This window comes from Tursiops truncatus, chromosome 12, assembly GCF_011762595.2.
Source record: "Tursiops truncatus isolate mTurTru1 chromosome 12, mTurTru1.mat.Y, whole genome shotgun sequence".
Lineage (NCBI taxonomy): Eukaryota > Metazoa > Chordata > Mammalia > Artiodactyla > Delphinidae > Tursiops > Tursiops truncatus.
Window position 1 is genome coordinate 56483901 of NC_047045.1, and position 14568 is coordinate 56498468.

Consider the following 14568-nt stretch of genomic DNA (forward strand, 5'->3'; position numbering starts at 1 on the left):
ATTTTAACTGCCTTCCTCTAGTGTGTTATCTCCCATTTCCAATAAAGATCAGAGAAGAGGAAATGGGCTTAAGTTGGAAAGTCAGTGATTAATTTTAAATATAAAGAGACTTTAATTTTAAATATAAAGAGACTTTTCTAACACTGTGGTTTGCTAATAATTGGAGGAGGATTGAGACCTTAAAAGAAGGCCTAGATCTGTGTGTACTCTGGTCTGAAGGTGGGGACAAAAGAGGTAAATTTGGGAAGAAATATAATTCACCTGAAGGACCTAAAGAGAAGGAAATTTTGTCAGTTTTTGTATGTTTTTCTGCTGTCACCACATAGTGCTGCAGTGGGGTTCCTTTCCTTTGCTCAGGCTTTGCTTATTATATGCTTAATTCAAAAGCGTTCAATTTCTCCGTAGCATTTTTTTTTGCATGGGTAAGATTTTAGATTCATTCATTGCTTTTCAGCCACAGAGTCAAACCATGACTTCACCTCTACCAGCTGTGTGATCTTGAATCAGTGACTTAAATTCTCTGTGCCTTAGTTTCATCTCCCATAAATTGGAAACAATAACAATAGTTCTTATTTCTTATGATTGTCAAGAAGATTAAATGAATTATTATGTTTAAAACGTTAGAACAGTGCTGACAGACATATACACTATTGCTTTGTAAGCATTAACTATTTTTGTTGCTCTTGTTATAATAATAATAACAACTATTTGAGATTGTTGTTTTTGTTGGTAGTCGTAGTCGTAGTATTAGTAGCCTTCTCTCAAATACCCAAACCTAGACTTAGTGACTTTTTTTGGATTCTGTAGTTATATTTCCCTAATCAGTCTCCCTTCAGTATATACGGCCTAGCTCTTTTTTTCCTACCTGTTTGTATACATCTCTATTTATATTCATGTCTGATATTCCCTCCTCACCAGTTCACACACCTAAAGCTGGTATCATTTTTTATATTCACAGTTTCAGAAAATCCATATTCATACACTATCATGCCCACCTCCACCAATCTAGGGTTATCTCTTTAAACACTTCTGGGGGCAAGTTAGAGTTTTGACATATATCTATCACACTCTCTTTTGGCACTATTATTCTATGAATGTATACCAGTGCCTCACTATATTTCAATTTCATGTTCAAAAATATCAGTTTTGGGCGAAAAGAAATCCAAATGGTGCTCTCAGCAGAGATTCCAATCTGCCAAATGACAAGGAGTCAAAAGCAGTGAGTCAAACAGCTGTTCAACCTGCTTTGTGCCCAGAGGCATCCAAAGTCCTGGCCAGATTGGCCTGAGGATATGGGAGTACGGAGGAGTGCAGAGAGACTGTATTTGAGTTGAATTTGTATTATTTTTCTCCTGGATACAGTGTTTACCCAGAACCAATAATTATCTAATATTTATAAAGCTATTCTTTACCTTTAAAAAAATGGTCTAATTCAGAAATTTGTTGAACAATGTAAAATGTACCCAGATAGATGTGTAACATACAAGTTACATGTATATCCCTGAAGCATGCTCTCCCTACAATGATGGTGGTTCTCCATCCTTTAGACCGTGTCAACTTGCCAACATGGAACAAACACACATTCTATTTGTTTGTGTTTAACTGGCTATGCTGTATTAGACATTCACTAAAAACTAATCATTGATGGTGACTTTTAAGAACAACTTATTCAACTTTCTCTGTGACATGCTTTTTTAAGTCTATTTTTCTCTCATTGCAAAGTGGATGAGGTGAGGAACAGAAAGTAAATTCAAAATATTTGATGTAGAATGATAATATTTAAGAATATGAATTAAATTCAGACCTCTCCTAGAATATCTGCTTCATTTTATATATTATGCTGTGAAACGTATTACTTTTTGGAATGAACAGGTCCAGCAAAGGTAGGTGATAATCTCCCAAGACTCCCAGATCCACTGGTGACAAAGCTGAGATAAGAATCCAGGTCCCCTGACTCCTAGGTTAGTGTTTCTTTCAGACTGAAGACTGGAAGTCGATTTTTTTTAAAAAGTTGGTAATAGCTAAACTCAAATAATGGTTTAGAAGAGATACAGAGATAGATATGCTGGATCCATTAAAGTAGAAAGATTCTTAATCCTGAGATATCATGATATAGAAGAATGTACATGGGACTGGAAGACTGGGCTCTGCTTCTGGCTCTTGTTTTTGTGGGATGTTGGGCAGGTCACTTAATCTCTGAGTTTGAATTTCTTTAATACATGAATTAGTTTTATATATAAATTGTCCTAAGGCATCTTTCAGTTCTAAAGTAATAGTTTTGGATATCAACTACAATATAACATGTGGGAATAATTTTTGGATGCTTGTCTCCAATATTTCCCAGACAAGTGACTATGAAATAAATCTTATTAAATTTCAGTTTTAAAATGATTCACTTTTGAGTACCATCTGAAATCTAATTACTAGGTGCGTATGTTCAGAACTTCCCAGAGAAGTGACATTCAAGTAAAAACCAAATATGTAAACCAGTAAATGCAAAATGATAGTATAAATGCCACAGCAGAAGTGTGTACAGAAAGTGGTAACGTCCATCTGGGTGAGCCAAAGGAGCCACATTGAGAAGATGAATTCTCAGAGTACAGGGAAACAGAAACAAAAGCTTCTTAGTATCTCAAAAGTTTCAAAGGCAATATGCAAATTCATCTCTAAAATGCCCTATGACTTAAACTAGACATATAACAAGACTTCACCTCCATTGTTGAAGGATATTTTTATTGGGTATAGAATTGTAGGTTTCTTATTGTTTTTTGGCATATTTTATTGTCTTCTGGTTTCCATTGTTTATGTGGAAAAGGTAACTATTTAATAATTGTCCTTTGTAAAGTCTTTTATTTCTTTAAAGATTTTTATCTTTGTTTTTCACTAGTTTTACTATGATGCTCCAGATCTGCACTGCCCATTACAATCTTTATTAGACATATGTGGTTATTAAATTTATATTTCAATTAATTCAAATGAAATTAAAATTCAGTTTCTCAGTTGCACAGCCACACTTCAACTGCTCAATAGCCACATGTGACTAGCAGCTACCACACTGGATTGCACAGAATAGATCATTTCTATCATTGCCTAAACTTCTATTGGGCAGTGTTGCTGTAGATGATAGCTTTCTATTTTCTAGATTGGGATTTATTTGGTTGGTATATCTGCAGAGTGATGTCTTTCATCAGTTCAAGAACTAATTCAGCCACTAACTCTCCAAATATTGCTTCTTCCCCATTATCTCTCTTCTATAAATATGATTTAGAATAATTTAGAACTTCTCACAGTATACACTATGCATCTTACACTCTCTTTTATTTATAGTCATCCTTTTGGCTTTCTGTCCTTCATTCTAGATATTTTCTTCTTGCTTACTTTGAGTTCACGATGTCTCTCTTCAGCTATGTAAAAACTACTATTGAAACCAATCATAAGATTCTTAATTTCATTTATTATATTTTTCAGTTCTAGAATTTATCTTTGGTTCATTTAAAATAGTTTGGTATCTAGTTTTATATCAAATTTTTATATACCTATTGAATTTTTAATAATAAAATTATATTCAAATTTTCAATATTCTATTTTTATCTCCTTGAGCATAAAGTAACAATTATTTGAGTTCTCATTTTATAATTCTAATATCTGGCCTTTGTGAATATATTTTATTTCTGTTTCATTTGCCGATTCTTTCCTATGCTGTATCGTATCCTCACATTCTTGATTATTTTTGCATATCAGAAGTTGTATTTGAAAAACTGTGTGTAGAAATAATTTAGGCCTAAGAAATTATCTTTACCTTATGAGGATTTTCTGATGCTTCTGCCAGGCAATGGCAATATGGATCATCTTAATCCAATTTCTGGGATACTTAGATGCCTCAGAGCTGTGCTGAACTCCCATGACAGCTGATTTAATTCTAGTTTATCCCCATTCTAGGCTTCCTGTCTTTGAAGTCCAAACTAAAGTGTGTGGAATTTACCTAAGTCTCACCCATACAAGTTCCGGAATCCAACTTTTGTCCTCCTAGTACAGTAAGACTGTCAAAGCACTGCTCAGTCTCTGAGCCATGTCTTCTGAACAGGGAAATGTCCACAGGACAAAAGCTGTCACAATACACTAATTATCTCTATAGACATCAGTCTTCTCCTTGATATTGAGAAGTTGATTTTTTATCTTCCTGATAGCTGTCATATGGCTTTACATAAATGTTTTTATATATTTTGTCCAGTTGGTCTAGTTGTTATCATTGACAGTGTTAGCACTAATTATATAATTTACTATAAACAGAAGCATAGTCTCATATGCACTGTTTAAAGCCTTTTTATTCTGGAATCATTTTATATTTACATAAATGTAAGAAGAGGACAGAGAATTTGCATGTCCCTTTTACCCAGCTCCCACTAAGGATAATATCTTACATAATTACCATTCATTTGTCAAAATAAGAAATTAATATTGATACTTTATTACCTAAACCACAGATTTATTCAGATTTAATTCATGTTATCATTAATGTCTTTTTTTTTTTTCTCTTCTGGGATCCAAGTTGGGATACTACACTGCGTTTATTGCATCATTGTGTCCCCTTAGTCTCTTCTAATCCATGACAATTTCTTAATCGTCTCTTGTTTTCCTTGGCCTTAATCACTTTTAAGAGTACTGGTCAAGTTTTTTGTAACATGTTAGTCATTTTGAGTCATGATTAGACTGGGCTACTGGGTTTGGGGGAAGAATACCACAGAGGTGAAACAACTTTCTTATTGCATCACTCATGTTTATTTTTATATGCACATCTCCTATGTCCTCCTTATTGGTTTATAAGTTTTACTGTCTTCTAGATAGGATTTTATTTTAGACAGCAATATCTAAATATTCACCATGATTTGAAATGTATATTTTTGACTAAGCATTGAATGATCATTTGCTTCCAGATCTTCATAATACCCTTTAAATATAAATTTAAGTCAGAGAATAAGAAAAATAAGAGCAGAGTATTTTTAAGACTCACCTGTGCAGCAAGGCATTATGAAATAAACATGTCTCAATTATAACACACTAAGTAATAATGTTTATGTTATAGGTATAGAACATTAATAGAGAATAGTCTTCTGTGACTAACATCAAATCTATTGAGTCTAAGGTTTATTACATTATTACTTGTCTGTAGAGTTTTAGAGACATGTGCCATAACTTTTGGAACATTCCAAGATATCATATTTCAGGTGAAAAGTACATCATTTTAGAGCTGAAAGATACCTTAGGTGAATACCTTAGGAATTCAAGGATATCATAGCCTTGACTTTGACATCTGTATCCAAACTTCAGCGCTCTCCTCTGTCCATATTATCACTGGAGACCATTTAGCCTTTCCTTCTGACCTCTTGAGTCTTAACAGCATCATCTCTGCTTATTTCTTCAGTTTTATTTGTTGCTACATTCACCGCCACTTTTTGGCCTCCACCCTCTAGCCTGGTCCATTCTCTGTCCTCCACCTCACATTGCCTGCAAGAGATCAACAAATGTTAGTCATGTGGATTCACCAGAATGGCACATACCCAGTCCCCTAGATGACTGGGTTCAACTGCATCCAAGAAGGAGAGTAGTCCTGCAGGCTAGCATCCTGGGCTTGCACCCAAAGGGAGAAGAGAAATTTACTGAGCTATGAGATAATCAAGTCTCAGGACTGGCAGAGGAAAAATAATAGAGGGCAATGGAGGCAATGGTCATAATAGTATGGCCTAGTATGTTGTTATCCAGGGTGTAAACAGAAGGAGACTTGGAGCAAAACTTTCCAAGAGTTTCATTTTAGAAAGGTGATTTTGCATCAGCAGTGCCAAGAGAGGGCTCAGCAGGAACCCTGCTTGCCTTGCCTTGAGAGAATGATCCTACGCTCCAGAATAGTTGTGTAGTATGTAGTAACAGACCGCAGGGGGCCTCCATTACTTTGAGGGCAGCCAAAGACAAAAACTTTGGTGGATACAGCTGCAAAGATGTACTTCTCCAGCAGTGCCACAGGGAGCCAATTCCAACCAGAGCTGCTATCAGCCCGAGTGCTGCCTCTGCTGAAAGCACTTGCCCCTGGATGCTATTTAGAACTGCTAACAAGAACTACCACTTGGAGGCACCACTGTGAACTAGGATTGCAGCCATGGCTCCTCCCAAACTTGGCTCTACTTGGCAATCACTGGGAACATTTGAAAGATAGCTATTTCTGGGACCAGGGTTTTTAATTCAGTAGGTTTGGGAACGGCTCAGGAAGCTCTATGTATATGTTAAACAAGTACTCCTGGTGATTTTGATACCCCTCCTTTTGGCTCATTGTTCAGATATTTCCAGCTTTCCCAAACCCTGGAGAAGAACAGATCATTAGTTATTTAGGGAAAGCGTATCAGACATTCTAACTCCTTCTAACTGAAGAAAGAGGCTTACTTTTCTGACAGAAAACATGATTGGCTTTGGTGGACCGAATCTGTGGGTGAGTTTGAGTTTAGTAAATAAACTTTGAGCTGTCACTAAGTTATAGATGGTTAAAGGAGCGGCTGGGAGAGGAGAATCACATTGATATTGACAAGAATGGGGCTGTATGGATGGCACTGCTTTAGGGCTCCTAGAATTAAAATTGTAGTAAATGTGTTTCTGTTATATGAGACTCTCCCCTTTCTGTGACTGGGATTATTGCTTTAAATTTCTTTGGATTGTCACTAGACTGCTAAATAATATTCATAGTTACCATATTAATTTTTGCTTCAGTTTCCTCATACAGAGATCTTTAAGTTATTCACATATGATTTCCTCTTTTTTTTACTACAACACTTCCCAGCTCTTCAGGACTGCAACTCAGTTGGAACTTAGATTCACTTTGATTCTGCTTTTGAAACATGGCAGGCTTGTATAAATTCCCTGGAACAGCCAACATTAATTCTTGAAGACACCTTTTTTTCCTTTAAACTGTGTGTGGAGCTTTGATATTATTTTCATTTCCTATGTGACAGAATTTTACATATACAGACAGAATTTTTTCTCCCTCTTTATATCACCTGACATTATGATGATCCTTAGAATTGCAAATACTTGAAAATGAAGAAACAAACCCAACACTGTGTAAAAAAAACTGTTTCTGAGAACCTTCTTTGATGTGATATTGTTCACGGTATGGCATGATTGCATGTGTGAGTTTGTGTGGAAATGCAGGGATGGAAATGAGGAACGAGCCTTTCTCAATTACCCTTGGAGTTGCTCCCTTAAGGAGAAGCATCAGGGTATCACTAATTTGTATTGGTTTTGAATAGAGATTTAGGGAAATAATTTATGGGGGTTTCAGATTTCCTTCCTCTAAAAATAGTTCTTGCATTGACCAACATCCAGCCAGTTAGTACCTGGAGCAACAAGGTGAAAGTGCCTCAATACAATGAGGTTTATGTGGCTTCCTCCAAAAAAACCCCCAGCTTATTTCAACTCCAGTTGGAATATACAGAGCACTTGAAATGTATTGGAATTACACACACATAAAATCCATAATTCACTTTTTTCCTTATTTGGATCACATTTTTTAACATCTTTATTGGAGTACAATTGTTTTACAATGGTGTGTTAGTTTCTGCTTTATAACAAAGTGAATCAGCTATACATATACATATATCCCCATATCTCCCCCCTCTTGCATCTCCCTCCCACCCTCTCTATCCCACCCCTCTAGGCGGTCACAGAGCTGATCTCCCTGTGTCATGCAACCGCTTCCCATTAGCTGTCTGTTTTAAATTTGGCAGTGTATACATGTCAGTGCTACTCTCGTACTTCGTCCCAGCTTCCCCTTGCCCCACCCCGTATCCTCAAGTCCATTCTCTATATCTGCGTCTTTATTCCTGTCCTGCCCCTGGGTTCATCAGAACCTTTTTTTTCTTTTTTAGATTCCATATATATGTGTTAGCATACAGTATTTGTTTTTCGCTTTCTGACTTACTTCACTCTGAATGACAGACTCTAGGTCCATCCACCTCACTACAAATAACTCAATTTCTTTTCATTTTATGGCTGAGTAATATTCCATTGAATATATGTGCCATATCTTCTTTATCCATTCATCTGTCGATGGACACTTAGGTTGCTTCCATGTCCTGGCTATTGTAAATAGTGCTGCAATGAACATTGTAGTACATGACTCTTTTTGAATCATGGTTGTCTCAGGGTATATGCCCAGTAGTGGGATTGCTGGGTCATATGGTCGTTCCATTTTTAGTTTTTTAAAGAACCTCCATACTGTTCTCCATAGTGGCTGTATCAATTTACATTCCCACCAACAGTGCAAGAGGGTTCCCTTTTCTCCACACCCTCTCCAGCATTTATTGTTTGTAGATTTTTTGATGATGGCCATTCTGATTGCTGTGAGGTGATACCTCATTGTAGTTTTGATTTGCCTTTCTCTAATGATTAGTGATGTTGAGCATCCTTTCACGTGTTTGTTGGCAATCTGTTGGCAGTTTCTCCATTTCTTTGGAGAAATGTCTATTTAGGTCTACCGCCCATTTCTGGATTGGGTTGTTTGTTTTTTTGATGTTGAACTGCATGAGCTGCTTGTATGTTTTGGAGATTAATCCTTTGACAGTTGCTCCATTTGCAAATATTTTCTCCCATTCTGAGGGTTGTCTTTTCGTCTTGTTTATAGTTTCCTTTGCTGTGCAAAAGCTTTTAGGTTCCATTAGGTCCCATTTGTTTATTTTTGTTTTTATTTCCATTTCTCTAGGATGTGGGTCAAAAAGGATCTTGCTGTGATTTATGTCACAGAGTGTTCTGCCTAGGTTTTCCTCTACGAGTTTTATAGTGCCTGGTCTTACATTTAGGTCTTTAATCCATTTTGAGTTTATTGTTGTGTATGGTGTTAGGGAGTGTTCTAATTTCATTCTTCTACATGTAGCTATCCAGTTTTCCCAGCACCACTTATTGAAGAGGCTGTCTTTTCTCCATTGTATATTCTTGCTTCCCATATCAAAGGTAAGGTTACAATATGTGCCTAGGTTTATCTCTGGGCTTTCTATCTGTTCCATTGATCTATATTTCTGTTTTTATGCCAGTACTATACTGTCTTGCTAACTGTAGCTTTGTAGAATAGTGGGAAGTCAGGGAGCCTGATTACTCCAGCTCCATTTCTCAAGATTGCTTTGGCTATAAGGGGTCTTTTGTTTTTCCATACAAAATGTAAAATTTTTGTTCCAGTTCTGTAAAAAATGCCATTGGTAGTTTGATAGGGATTGCATTGAATCTGTAGATTGCTTTGGGTAGTAGAGTCATTTTCACAATGTTGATTCTTCCAATCCAAGAACATGGTATATCTCTCCATCTGTTTCTATCATCTTTAATTTCTTTCATCAGTTTCTTATAGTTTTCTGCATACAGGTCTTTTGTCTCCTTAAGTAGGTTTTTTCCTAGGACTTTTATTCTTTTTGTTGCAATGGTAAATGGGAGTGTTTCCTTAATTTCTCTTTCAGATTTTTCATCATTAGTGTATAAGAATGCAAGAGATTTCTGTGCATTAATTTTGTATCCTGCTACTTTACCAAATTCATTGATTATCTCAAGTAGTTTTCTGGTAGCATCTTTAGGATTCTCTATGTATAATATCATGTCATCAGCAAACAGTGACAGCTTTACTTCTTTTCTGATCTGGATTTCTTTTATTTCTTTTTCTTCTCTGATTGCTGTGGCTAAAACTTACAAAACTTACAAAACCACTTACAAGCCAAGTGGTCCTGGGCTTTTGTTTCTTGAAAGATTTTTAATCACAGGTTCACTTTCAGTGCTTGTGATTGGCCTGTTTATATTTTCTATTTCTTCCTGGTTCAATCACAGAAGGTTGTGCATTTCTAAGAATTTGTCCATTTCTTCCAGGTTGTCCATTTTATTGGCACATAGTTGCTTACAGTAATCTCTCATGATCCTTTGTATTTCTGCAGTGTCAGTTGTTACTTCTCCTTTTTCCTTTCAAAGTCTGTTGATTTCAGTCTTTTCCCTTTTTTTCTTGATGAGTCTGGCTAATGGGTTATCAATTTTGTTTATTTTCTCACAGAACCAGCTTTTAGTTTTATTGATCTTTGCTATTATTTCCTTCATTTCTTTTTCATTTATTTCTGATCTGATCTTTATGATTTCTTTCCTTCTGCTAACTTTGGGTATTTATTTTCCTTCTTTCTCTAATTGCTTTTGGTATAAGGTTAGGTTGTTTATTTGAGATGTTCCTTGTTTCTTCAGGTAGGATTGTATTGCTGTAAACTTCCCTCTTAGAACTGCTTTTGCTGCCTCCCATAGGTTTTGGGCCATCGTGTTTTCATTGTGTTTTGTTTCTAGGTATTTTTTGATTTCTTTGATTTCTTCCGTGATCTCTTGGTTATTCAGTAGTCCATTGTTTAGCCTCCATGTGTTCATAGTTTTTACAGTTTTTTTTCCTGTAATCGATATCTAATCTCATAGCGTTGTGGTCAGAAAAGATACTTGATACGATTTCAATTTTCTTAAATACCAACGCTTGATTTGTGACCCAAGATATTGTCTGTCCTAGGGAATGTTCCATGAGTACTTGAGAGGAAAGTGTATTCTGTTGTTTTGGATGGAATGTCCTATAAATATCAGTTACATCCATCTTGTTTCATGTGTCATTTAAAGCTTGTGCTTCCTTATTTATTTTTGTTTTGGTTGATCTGTCCATTGGTGAAAGTGGGGTGTTAAAGTCCCATACTATTATTGTGTTACTGTCGATTTCCCCTTTTATGGCTATTAGCATTTGCCTTATGTGTTGACGTGCTCTTATGTTGGGTGCATAAATATTTACAATTGTTATATATTCTTGGATTGATCCCTTGATCATTATGTAGTGTCCTTCTTTATGTCTTATAATAGTTTTTATTTTAAAGTCTATTTTGTCTGATATAAGAATTGCTACTGCAGCTTTCTTTTGATTTCCATTTGCATGGAATTTCTTTTTCCATACCCTCACTTTCAATCTGTATGTGTCCCGAGGTCTGAAGTGGGTCTCTTGTAGACAACATATGTATGCGTCTTGTTTTTGTATCCATTCAGCCAGCTTGTGTCTTTTGGTTGGAGCATTTAATCCATTTACATTTAAGGTAATTATTGATATGTGTGTTCCTATTACCATTTTCTGAATTGTTTTGGGTTTGTTATTGTAGGTTTTTTCCTTCTCTTGTGTTTCCTGCCTAGAGAAGTTCTTTTAGCATTTGTTTTAAAGCTGGTTTGGTGGTGTTGAAATCTCTTAACTTCTGTGTATCTGTAAAGGTTTTAATTTCTCTGTCAAATGTGAATGAGATCCTTGCTGGGTAGAGTAATCTTGGTTGTAGGTTTTTCCCTTTCATCTCTTTAAAAATGTCCTGCCACTCTTCTTGCTTGCAGAATTTCTGCTGAAAGATCAGCTGTTAACCTTATGGGGATTCTGTTGTATGTTGTTTGTTGCTTTGTTGGGGTTGTGGTAGAGGGCACAAAGGCACAGCTTACTCTCTTTTAGGGTGTTCGCTAGATATGACTCTCACGTATAGCTGTGTAACTGATTAACCATGGGGCTTGGACGGATGAGTAACAACCCAATTCATGCCCCAGCCAATTCACATAAATATAATAGAGATCAAATTAAGTCATTTATGGTAATGCCTCCTTGTAACCTATGTAATAGGATAGTAAATACTCTAGTTTAGTAGGTAACATTGGCTTAAGCTCCCCTCTAAATGTGAGATGACTGGTCAGTGCTAGCCTCACTATTATATAAGGAAATTTGCAAAGGATAAAATAAGATTTAATATTATATATGCAGTCTTTAGCTTATACATCCAATAATGCTATTCTTCCATATAAATATTGTAGAGACAAGTGCACAAGCTTTAAGTTATGTGAGCACCTTGTAGAGGAATTTCAAGAAAGCTGGGTAAACCAAGTTCCATTTGTTATACTCATTGCAACTTATAATAGAAAAACTTATGTTAAAATTCTCTGGAAGTGTTGTCAGTATTTTGAGACCCAACTTTAAAGCGTGTTGAAATTAGAAAATCATGAAACAGAATTGTATTTGTTGTGTACAGAAAGAGGAAAAAAAGAACTATTAAATGCACTGGACATTATAAGAAGCACTTGAGACCATTGAAACTCACCTTGTGGCTTTTAAAATCAAGTCTGAAGTCCTGAGCAAACATTCCATGAGAGAATGGCAGGTCATACTATACTTAATGGTGTCAGCATTTTTTTTTTTTCATGTTACCAAAGTAGGGACTAAGTCTTCAGTTAAAATGTAAATCCCATGGAAGAGGATTTGTGGGTACTGTTGTTATTGTTATCAATAATGTTGGCAATGACCATTTTGGATATAGTGCTTCACTGATTACAAATCACTTGTCATACACTCTTCCGTCTGATCTTTATCAAAGCCTTGGAGACACTTGAAGCCAAAATATTTATCATTCTCATTTTACTGATGGAGGTTAAATAACTTGTTTGTGGTCACATAATGGTAAATTTTCAACATTAATCTCTGGTTCAGGTCCAGTTCAAATCTTCTGATGGCAAATCTCATAATATTTCTACTTCATAAACTGAACCCTTAGGTCCAATCAGCCATCGTCTAAATGTGCGTTTACCATTGGTCACAAGGGCTGTGTGACACTGTGTGGTATTTAAATGCCATCCACCATCTCTCCTGGGAAAAACCTGAGGACCTGAGGGTGTGTCAGTTAATCAGTCTCACAGAGGAAAGATAATATACTATTATCTTTATTGCAGAAGTATACTTGAAAATACAACAAAGGATCTTAAAACTATTAAAATAAGCTTCTGATCCTTGGGGAAACTATTTCAATACTAGAGCTATCATCAAAAGTCCTTGAGACAAGTAACTCAGGAGTGGAATAGTTATAATTGTACTTTACAGGCAAACTTAAAAAGATACCAGGAGCTGCTTTACCAGGTCTCCTGCTATGAAATAAAAACTGGAGAATAATCTTCTGCAAAGCATTCTAGCCTGAGGATGTGTACTAGTTTGCACTGTGGCAGACTGACTGCAGCCAAATATTTTCATTGAAAATACCTAAATGAGTAACTGCTGAATTCTGCTACCTGGGAATCATATGAGACGTACAATTTAAATTCTAATCATAGGTAGCAAAAATCCCATGATACTCATTTTGCAAAGGAGAATGGCAACCTGGCAAGATTACAAGTTAGAAGAAAATTATATTGCCCTTGGGTAAATTTGTTCTTCAGCTTCATTAAGTTATAAGAATTATTTATTTTCTTACTCGGCAGATAAGTGCCTTCTAAAACCAAGCTTACTCTTAGGTTGAGCCATATGAAATTGCCAATATTTGACTATTTTTAGACAATAAATATGCAGTTTCATATGGTTTTAACTAATATACGCCAAAGCATGAATAGAAACATTTGCAGAAATTTAAATTGTCCTCAGCATAACCTCCCTTGTACACATTATTTTAGCAAAAGCATTAAAAGGAAATCAAGTCCCTTCACTGAAACGATAATTTATAAGTATAATAATTTATAATAGTGAAGTTTTTTTTTTTTTTTTTACTGTTAGTTATATGGTAAATATTAAGCTAAAATGAGTTGTATTGCATTTGTTTCTTAATTTTTGGTCGATGGGAGAATAGCAAATAGCATTTTCATATGAATAATCAGGCATTACATCGGGTACCATGGAGAACCACGTGGGAGTTGAAGGTGTATTGGTTACTGGGAATAAGTTTGGGAGCTGAGTAGGTTTGGTTCATAGAATGTAAAGCATATCTGTGTTTTTACACACACACATTCCAGTGCCAATAAATGTGCAGCATAATCATGTAAATAGATGTTAGTTGTATCAGGAGTGACAGCTGCCACCTTCTTAGAGGCATTTCAGATATTTAAAAAACTGGCATCCATCTTATAGTAGTTATCCACTCTTCAGTATGAATTACCTTATTGTAAGATTATTGGTGAAAATTCTTGAAGATTATGTTAAAGGGAAAAGAAACACTTTGTTTTTAAAGGGAAAAAAATCATAGCAATGTTTCCATTTTGCTTTCTTATCTCTACACTTGTTCTTTTTATCAGCAGATGAAGAAACATTTTGTTCTTCCTTTTTATAATTTGTTATGTTGCATCCATTAATCTTATAACAAGATAAAATTTGGTGTTGAATTAGCTGCAGTAGAGAAGTTCACACATTATTCACTACAAAGCCAATTCATTACCAAAAAAGATAGGACAAAAAAATAGGCCAGGATACAGTTTCAGTTCAACCACCAAATGATTTGATATTATGAATAAATGTTATGGGTTTATGTAGCCAGTGAGTAGTCCTCAACATTTAGCTATTTTTTTCCATTAACAACTACTGATCACCATCTATGTTGCAAACACTCTCTTAGGTGCAAGGGATAAAGGACATTATATTTTGGGTGAGGGTAAGATAAGAGATTCAATAAATCAGGGAAAACACCTTGGAGGCTTGGACAAGGTGGTAAAGGCATACGTAGCACAGAAAAGTCTTGGTTACAGAGAGAGAGAGAGAGAGAGAGA

The 14568-nt window shown here is 35.6% G+C and overlaps 1 protein-coding gene across 1 annotated transcript in view; it reads left to right on the forward strand.

Annotated features, from left to right (window-relative positions):
- Positions 1-14568, forward strand: part of LAMA2 (laminin subunit alpha 2) — a 606337-nt gene that overhangs the window by 203321 nt on the left and 388448 nt on the right. The window lies entirely within an intron of this gene.